Source organism: Myotis davidii, unplaced genomic scaffold (assembly GCF_000327345.1).
Source record: "Myotis davidii unplaced genomic scaffold, ASM32734v1 scaffold44, whole genome shotgun sequence".
NCBI classification, from domain to species: Eukaryota; Metazoa; Chordata; class Mammalia; order Chiroptera; family Vespertilionidae; genus Myotis; species Myotis davidii.
In genome coordinates, this window is record NW_006299705.1 from 2,269,906 (window position 1) to 2,279,003 (window position 9,098).

The window sequence follows — 9,098 nt, forward strand, 5'->3', positions numbered from 1 at the left end:
GGGAAAAAGGAGACATACTAGTATGTAAAACTTTAGACAATAAAATTAAATATTGATTAACTTAAGAGTGCATAAATTACTAGCCCTATGGTGGTTCTGCTATAGTTTAAAGAGGCCAGAGAAGGGTTATCAAGCCCTGGAGAAAATTGTGTTGCTATGGTAAATCACATGCTTCTCCTCCTTTTTTGTTGTTGTTAAGCTTGTATTCTATGTTACATAACTGTAAAGCTGTCAGGTCAAATTTTGTCAAGCATTTTATTCTCTGCCCACGAGATAAACCAAAAGGCCTAACTAGATTCTACATGAATGAGAAAGCTTAAGGTTGCCTTCAGTGAACTCATCGAAAATGTATACAGAATAGACAATGAAGTGTAAAAAGTGTCCAAATTAATTAATTAAGTAAAGCGTATGCTCATTAATCCTGGCTAACTTATATAAAAACATACTCAGACCGCTTCCTTATGTAAGAGTTCTAAGAGGACATACAGCTATTTTACATCCATCTTTTAATAATTTCACTTTTCCTGAAAAATTATATAACTATTTGAAAGAATGACTATTTTATTTAACCCTCACCAGAGGGTATTTTTTCCACTGATTTCCAAAGAGAGTGGAAGAGGAGAAGGTGGGGAGAGATAGAGAGAAACATGGATGAGAGAGAGATACAACAATTGGTTACCTCCTGCATAAGGCCTCACCAGGGCTGGGGAGCCTGCCACCGAGGTACAAGGTATGTGCCCTTGACCAGGAATCGAACCCGAGACCCTTAGGTCCGCAGGACGACGCTCCACCTGAGCCAAATGGGCCAGGACAGGGCAGAATTACTACACTTAACAAGAAAATATGAAAACAAATTAGAAAAATAATTCCTATCATTGTGATTCGTTCCCTATGTGATGTTAATTACTAGATGTCAACTGTACTCTTAAAAAGGGGGAACATATAAGTTCAATAACTAAATTATTTCAAGATTCTTATACATTATTGCTATTATTTAAGAGTTTTAGGGGAAAGGTTAGATTTAAAAAATCTGGCAATGTTAGAGCTGAAAAAGTTCTTAGAAAACAAATAATTATCTCAACCAATCCAAGTCATGATCTTACCTCTCCTGATTGCTTCCCCAACAAAGAAAATAGGTTAGGTATCCAGGCAACATAATCATCAATGCTCTCAACCTTGTACACAAAAACCCTGTTTCTGAACCTTATTATGATTCTTCTGATTCTTCCCTTTTCTTTTCTCCCTAACATCATTTCTTCCTTAACTAACCTAGCTCCTGTACTACGTCAGGTCAACTGATCTCTGTCTTACTTAAGCTTCTTACTTCCTCTATCCCTATCCTACACAAGGCCCTAAATCTTAGATTAATCCTTCTCCCCATTCACAGCTGAGTTTTTTAGTACAACAAAAATGAAACCACTTCTGGAACAGACTGCTACGATGATTAAATCTCAGATGGGCTCAACACTGCTCAAAAATCCTTTTGGTCTTCTGGGAAATGAAAAAGATCTGACTACATATGGCTAAGGATTGCCTACAAGTTTATGGGTAATGGAGCAAAAAGTTAAATGGGGTTCATACCTGCTGTCTATTTTTATTTCAAGTAGAAGCCCAAACCATCTTTTGAAGTAACCATCACTGAGCCAACAGTGCTATATGTACTTCATGACCCAGATTACTGAACACTGTTCATAATCCTACAGAAGCAGTTTACAAACACAGGAAAGCCAAACTAAGAACTATTTAGATGAATACACCATAAAATTTTGTCCATTTCAAGATTAGACGATCTAAAATTCATTATTTTTTTTAACTTGGCTCATCATATAATAGATCTGATTTTATAGTGTTTTATTAAAGTTAACATGGGTTTGATACAGTAAACTTCAAGGATACAGCAGTCTAAACAATATGCAATTATAGACTAGTGGCCCAGTGCACAATATTCTGGCACTCAGCAGGGGCTCTCAGCCTGGCCTGTGCTCTCTCGCAGTCCAGGAGCCCTTGGTTCAGGCCCGCTCCCCATAGCTTCTGGTGCACTGACCACGAGGGGGCAGCTCTCGTGTTGAGCATCTGCTTCCTGGTGGTCAGTGTATATCATAGCAACTGGTCATTCTGCCATTTGGTCAATTTGCATATTGGCTGTTTATTATATAGGATATAGGATAATTTTAACACACAGTATCACAGAGGCTTGTCTCTTTTAGAACCCTGAAGAAAAACTGATGTTTTTGTTTTAAAGGAAATTCATCTAGTTCAAAACAAAGCAAAAACAAAACAAAACTTGGTGCTTAATTTTCACATAATGTTTAGGAAATATTCCCTAATATTTTCACTACACAACTAAGACGTGTAACCAAGAGCTGCCGGTATCATATCAACTGGAAAAACAGCAGCCTCTGATCCACAGGCTAGCCCAGTGGTCGGCAAACTGCGGCTCGCGAGCCACATGTGGCTCGCGAGCCGCAGTTTGCCGACCACTGGCTAGCCATTCTCTTTCCTTTCAGGTCCACTCCAACTCTGCACTTCCAGCTGTGGCCCCATACACTTGCTCTTGCAAACTCAGGTGGGTTTGCTTACCCAGATCAAGTAAAATTCTTTTCTTGCCTCTCATTGGCAGCAGTAATGCCCTTCTTATCTGACTTCAATACATATTTACTAAGCAAATGAATAAATAATGCATGACAGAACAAAAATTTGTATGGTGAGGGTTGGGGGTGGGTGGAGTGATTGAGCAGAAGAGAAAAAACGAGAAAGAACTCATGGACCTGGCAACAGTATGGTGACTGATGGGGTGAGGGTGGGGATTTGGTGGGTGAGGGTACAGGGGGGATAAATGGTGATGGGAAATAAATAAAACCACACACTGTTGCTAGAAGGAAGCACTGCCACGGATGAAAGACACGTAAAGTTCTGCTGCTAGATGAAAAGCAATGGACTGTCTCTCAACAGGAAGAGATAGAGAAGGCCCTCTAAAAAGAAAGAATATGCTAAACGAAAGCCAGAAAGCATGCTGAGAATGGCAAGTAGTTGGATTTACCAAGAGAATTAGGAGCAGTATGTGAAGATAAGTAGTGGAAGGGATGCTAGGACAATAAACTGAGGACAGAAAATTAAAGGCCAATAAAACAGTATAGTTTTACGAACCAATGTCACTCCAATAAATTCAATTAAAAAGATCAAGAACACAAACTAAGAGTTGGGACTTTATTTGATACTCAAGTAGGATTCAATTTAAGGAATTAAATCCTAATGCTATGTTTTCAGACAATTTAACCAACAGTGTGTAGGATGTATTAATAGGAAGAACTGACAGGAGACAAGCTGAGAAGCTCTTAAGATAAATATCTTGTGCATACTTCTTTTAATATACTTAACATGACAATACAACTTATTTTTCTTCATCTTTCTCCCCTACCAGGCTCAGACTCCAGGGAAGCATAATTCATTTTTTCCAAACATATAAAAAGTAGGGATGTGTCAAAAGATCTCTGATGTCTCTCCTTACTAGTAACTTATGTGTCTACACTTGAAGAAGTAATTTACAAAGAGGTGGTATCATCAAAAATTAAAATAACTTATGTGTCTACACTTAAAGAATTTACAAAGAGGTGGTATCATCAAAAATTAATTTATAATCGTTTTTTAAAACTCAGTATGTTTTATGACACCATTTTTTCCTGGATTAACTTGCACTAGGTATTATGCTCAGCATCCTATATAATAAAACCCTAATATGCAAATTGACTGAACAGTGGAACGACTGGTCGCTATGACGTGCACTGATCACCAGGGGCAGATGCTCAATACAGGAGCTTCCCCCTGGTGGTCAGTGTGCTCCCACGGGGAGAGTGCCGCTCAGCCAGAAGCCGGGCTAACGGCTGGCGAGTACAGTGATGGTGGCGTGAGCCTCTCCCACCTCCACTGCAGACGGGGGTAAGGGGCAAGGGGTCCTGGACTACGAGAGGGATGTCTGCCTGCTAGCTTAGGCCCAAGGGGGATTGGGCCTAAGCAGGCAGGCAGACATCCCCCAAGGGGTCCCTGACTGCGAGAGGGCACAGGCTGGGCTGAAATCCCCCCTCCACACCCCCAGTGAACGAATCCGTGCACTGGGCCTCTAGTTCTACAATATTATCTCATTTAGTCTTCAAAATGACCATATAAGGCAGGTATTCTTTTTTTCTTATATTTTTACTAGAGGCCCAGTGCACAGATTCATTCACTGGGGGGTGTGGGGGACTTTCAGCCCAGCCTGTGCCCTCCTCTCGCAGTCAGAGACCCCTTGAGGGATGTCCAGCTGCCTGCTTAGGCCCAAACCCCATGGGCCTAAGCCAGCAGGCAGACATCCCTCTCATAGTCCGGGGCTCTCACATTCCAGGACCCCTCGGTCCTTACCGCCTGTCTGCAGTGGAGGTGGGAGAGGCTCCCACCGCCACCACTGTACTCGCCAGCTATTAGCCCGGCTTCTGGCTGAGTGGCGCTCCCCTGTGGGAGCACACTGGCCACCAGGGGGAAGCTCCTACATTGAGCATTTGCCCCCTGGTGATCAATGCACGTCATAGCAACCAGTCGTTCCACTGTTCAGTCGATTTGCATATTAGGGTTTTATTATATAGGATTGATTTTGAGAGAGAGAGAGAGAGAGAGAAAGAAAGAGAAACATCAATATGGGAGAAACATTGATTGGCTGCCTCTTGCACACTCTCTACTAGGGATTGGACCTGCAACCTGGGCATGCGCCCTGACCAGGAATTGAACTCGCAACCTTTCGGTGTACGGGACGATGCTCAACCAACTGAGAACAGCAGCAGGGCTGAGGCAGGCATTCCTAAACACGTTCTCACAATGAGGAGCCTTGGGTGTGGAGAGGTTAAATGAGTTACCCAAGTTCACTCAGCTAGTATGTGGCAGTCAGGCTCTAACCCTAACCAATCTGTCTAGCGAGGGATTTAACCTGCTGGTCAGTTTCCCAGGTCAGGAAATCCATGATGCATCTAACTATACAATTATCACACAATATATCAACCTTAGGAGTTAGATTTTTAAGTCTTGCAATATCCATCCGGCCAGTGTGCTCAGTTGTTTGAGTGTCATCCCATGCATCAAGAGGTCACCACTGGTTTGATTCCTGATCAGGATGTATGCTGGGTTGTGGGCTCAATTCCCAATAGGGGGCATGAAGGAAGCAGCTTGATTGATGTTTCTCTCTCAACAATGTTTCTATCTCTCTCCCACTCTCTTCCTCTCTCTCTAAAGTCAATAAAAACATATTTTAAATAATATTTTGCAATATCCTCTGTTTAGACTTTAGATGCCTGTTCTAATCACTATGATCCATTTTCTTCAGCATTGTTAAATGGTTACTCTACAATAAATACAAAGCCGATTGTTTTAAAGTTAAAAAATAAAAGAGAAACATAAAAACTGACAAAGTAAAATGCCCACCAAATATTTATTGGAGAGATTAGTATAAAATACAGCTAAGGAAAAAAATGAATCCACTAAATGGCATTATAGTTTTTAAAGTATCCATTACTGAAGGACAGAGACAAAGAAAACCTTGAAATTCAGATGATACTAAACGTGATATGAACCATGAGCAGTCCCCTAATAAAGTGGTGTGCAGACAATGTATACGGTCTTGATTTGCATCCTTGATTTCCAAATGCCAATCAAAAACAGTATAGGTATTTACAAAAAAAAAAAGTAGATTCTCTTAGTTCAAACCTGTGTTGTTCAAGGATCAACTACTCTTTTACAAAGGAGGAAGGAAACTGAGGCCCAGAGAGATTAATTACCTTAGAAGTCAGGCAGCTACAAAAGCTAGGGTTCAAACCTATGTTATGTCTATTTGGCTTGAATTGTGAAACTACACTGACTTTGAACAACTACTGTTAATTTAATAATCAAAATCAGTCCATCAGGAATATCAGGATCCGATCCAAACTTGAAAACACTGGCCCTATATGTGTAAAAGATTTTAGACTCTCAAATTCCTGATTAGTACCACTTACTACTTTATCAATTATAGTGTAACAAAGAGTCAAATGTATTGACTTTTGCTCTGTTCCTATTTGTTTCTAAATGGGATTCTTCTCTGATTACTACACCATTATCACTCTCATCAGGCCTCCAATAACCTCTCAATGTATTATTTTCATTCTCACCCCCTCCCCTCGCATCTTGACAGGTCAGCCCAAACTGACCACTTTCTGCTGCTTCAAAGCTCCTCTCCTTCCTTGGACAACACTCTCTCCCAATCCTACTTCTTAGTAGTTTCCCCCCCAACTCAGTTTATTTCAGCAACTGAACCCTCTCCTCTGCACAAACCATAAATGTAGCCCCCAGCCCCCCAACAATGCAACCTGGCACTTTGTTAAAAAAAAAAAAAGTAAGATTTACTAAATGAATTTATTCCCAATTCATATTTACAAAAACCTTTGTGCACTTATATTTTATGGAATCTTTAACATTTTAATTCACGATACTTTACTAAACTATAAACTCCATGAGGATGGGGTCTATTTGTTTTTGTGCCCCATACATACTACAGACACTCCATGCTTATTGAATAAATGAAAGCTACCTTTTGTGTAGCCTAAAACTAACATTTATTGGTGGAAGTGGCAACTAAAGTGACATTCTTTTTACAAAAACAAAGTATATGGTAAGTCACAAACTTTCTGGCCCAAAGAATGGGTTGGGCTAGATGAGTAGATCCCTCCTACAGAGCAGATAAATCCGGTATAAAGTCTCACATAGCAGCTTTAAAATTCAACGAGTCTAATAATTATGGTATGATGTCTTTAGCAAATGATCAGCTTTTCCCTGATTCTTTTTAAATCATCACACCTTATCCTTAATAAATTCAACCCTCAGTAATTTCATTGTTGTTGGAAAGAATTGTAAAATACCTTTACTACCAATGAAGCATACCAAATTTAGAACTTAATTTCAGGGTTAAATATACAAAGGATCAGAGTCTAATGACCTGCAAAAAAAAAAAAATCACCTTAAATACAATCATGCAACTTCTTTTTTCAATTTAGAATTAAAAAATCTTAGAAATGAATAGAAACATGAAGATTTTGTTTACCTCCTTACCTAATCAACAGTTCCTTCTACAGAATCCTTGCTATTTTTCAAACATCTGCCCTAATACTCAATCCTCTCATGTTCTCACCTTTAAAAAGTAAATCTTTTTGCATTTTTAGGCAGATGACTGAACATAACACACATAAGGCTTAAAAGGGTTATGTAGATAGGTGCTAATGGATAAAAATGTTAGAGATTTTTTTTCTTTTCAATTTCTCAACCACTGGAAAAACAATGCTCAAAATCTCAAGCTATGGTAAAGATAGGTCCAACCAGGGCATCTTCAGGCTGTAGCAGACAATCTCTGCTTACTGAAATTCCCTAAAACATGACTCATCTCTCAATGTGCAAGACCCCTTTCACCTCCATAATTCTTCCCACAGAACAAGCATGTCATTAATGAGAGGCATAACATTTCTTCGAAGGATGGTACATGACATGAATCACTTTGTTCGCAAAAGAAACAGTGGAAGAGTCTTCAACTAATCAGAAAAGAAGTTTACAGTAATTTAATTAGGAGGGTAACATTAAAATTTTACTCTCAAAAGCTTCTAATTATAAATATTTTGTTTTCTCCAAGTCAGTTAAGCCCTTTGTTTGATGTATTTTGTACCTTTATTAAAGAAACGATGCCATTTATAATGATTCGACTCCTATTTCAAAGGTCAAACTAATTCAGAACTTTTTAGAATCTAAAGCCCACAGGTAAAGCATTTTAGGTTATAATTACTCATGCAGCAGGATAATGTTGCTACTCCTAGATGATATTTCTAAATTCCCTAAACCAATCCTCAACATAAATTCAAAGAGAGTAATACAATGTATCAGCTACAAGCTTTCTGTGAAAGACTGTGATGTTTTATCTTTGTTTGCGCTGGAAGTCTTCACAAATAGACTTCCCAGGTTCCTCTCACCATCTCATTTCCTGGTCCTCTCCCCCTTACCCTCCATTAAAACACACACACACACACACACACACACACACACACACACCTCAGTCTGGTACACATTAGTCACTAAAAATATTTCCTCTTGTAGGAGGAAAACAAAACATTGTTTGCAAAGATTACCTGCACATCTTACGTGCAATAAATAAAGATGTGCAAGCCGAGGGTACACTCATCAAACCCAGATCCATTTCGGTGAACTCCTTCCAGGGCCCAGATACGAGTATTACGCAACAGCCACCATTCCAGCTTTTAATCCCTGTCTGTGATGCTGTGGTAAAACACAATGGCACGACCATAATCCGCTAGAGGTACTTACATGTACGACCTAAATTAAAACAGGAATTGCCAAATTCTCAGGAACCTTGAAAATGACCAACGGTGCCACAGTTCAGAATCATAACTACAACTTTCCCTTCCTGGCAGCCCAATGCCCTCCAAAACCCTCCCACGTGAGCATTTCCATGGGGGTTTTGAAAGGATCCCCCTGAGAGGGGGGAGGGGCAGGCATCAGGTGGTTACCCCCAAATCTCCTCCTTGTGAGGCACCCACCCCACTTTCCAGAAGCTGGAAAGCGAATCCGACGCCTCGTCATTTCTCCCAAAGGACGATCCTGGGCGTGAGTGTAGGCAGATCCCTAGACCCCCGGGCCCTGAACACTCCATCGGCTCTCCCGGGGCACAGGCCTGGAAACGCGGCCAGGGGCAGCTAAGAATCAGACAGCCTTGCAGCGAGCTGCCTTCTGGAGAAGCCACACGCAGCCCAGCTACGGGTCTGGGAGGGGTCGGAGCATCTCGGGAGGCCGCCTCCGCGCGGGCGGCGCCGAAAAGCCTCGGCTCCGCACCTGAGCAGGTCGGGTGCCCCCGAGCCCGGGATCCGCGCGAGCGGAGAGGCGCCCGGTCGGGGGGCTGCAGGGGAGGGGGCTCCGCAGGCACCGCCGGCCCGGAACGCCTCCGGGGCGAGCGGAGGAAGAAGGAGGCATCCATCCCCCACAAAATGGTGGCGCCGGCGCACCTGGACGCCTCACGCCCCCTCTTCTCCCTCCGCCCCTTCCCC

The 9,098-nt window shown here is 41.6% G+C and overlaps 1 protein-coding gene across 1 annotated transcript in view; it reads right to left on the minus strand.

Annotated features, from left to right (window-relative positions):
* FAM169A (family with sequence similarity 169 member A) overlaps positions 1-9,098 on the minus strand; it is a 61,736-nt gene that overhangs the window by 51,725 nt on the left and 913 nt on the right. The gene's annotated exons all lie outside the window — the stretch shown is intronic.